Consider the following 960-nt stretch of genomic DNA (forward strand, 5'->3'; position numbering starts at 1 on the left):
ATCTTGACTGAAAACAGAATACTAAAAAGATGTTTACTTGCATTTTATTAACTATACAAAAGCATTTGACTGTGTGGATCATAACAAACTATGGATAACATTTAAAAGAATGGGAATTCCAAAACACATAATTGTGCTCATGAGGAACCTCTACATAGACCAAGAGGCAGTATTAGAACAGAACAAGGGAATACTGAATGGTTTAAAATCAGGAAAAGTGCGTGGTTGGGTTGCATCCTTCCATCATATTTATTCAACCTGTATGCTGAGCAAATAATCTGGGAGATGGATTATAAGAAGAACGTAGCATCAGGATTGGAGGAAGACTTATGAACAACCTACAATATGAAGATGACACAACCTTGCTTGCTGAAAGTGAACAGGATTTAAAATATGGATGAAGATCAAAGACCACAACCTTCAGTATGGACTGCACTTCAATGTAAAGAAAATGAAAATCCTCACAATTGGATCAATAAAGAACATCATGATAAACAGAGCAAAGACTGAAGTTGTCAAAAACTTCATTTTGTTTGGATCCACAATCAATCTTGGAAGGAACAGTCAAGAAATCAAATGACGTATTGGATAAATATGCTGCAAAAAAAAACAAACAAAAAAACACCCACTTTAAATTTTTAAATAGCAGTTTAAAGACTGATCCAGGCCTTGGTATTTTCAATCGCCTCATATGTGTATGAAAATTAGACAATGAATAATGAAAATCGTAGAAGAGTCGATGTATTTGAATCATAGTGTTGGCGAAAAATATTCCAAGTACCAAGGGCTGCCACAAAAAGAAACCAATCTATCCTGTAAGAAATCCAGTTAGAATGCTCCATAGAAGTGAGAAGGCTGAGACCTAGTGTCTCAGACTTCAGACATGTTGTCAGAAAGGATCAATTCCTGAAGAAGTACGTCATGCTTAATACAGTGGATGGTCAATAAAAAGAGGAAGAC

The sequence above is a fragment of the Chrysochloris asiatica genome, unplaced genomic scaffold (genome assembly GCF_000296735.1).
Source record: "Chrysochloris asiatica unplaced genomic scaffold, ChrAsi1.0 scaffold00013, whole genome shotgun sequence".
Lineage (NCBI taxonomy): Eukaryota > Metazoa > Chordata > Mammalia > Afrosoricida > Chrysochloridae > Chrysochloris > Chrysochloris asiatica.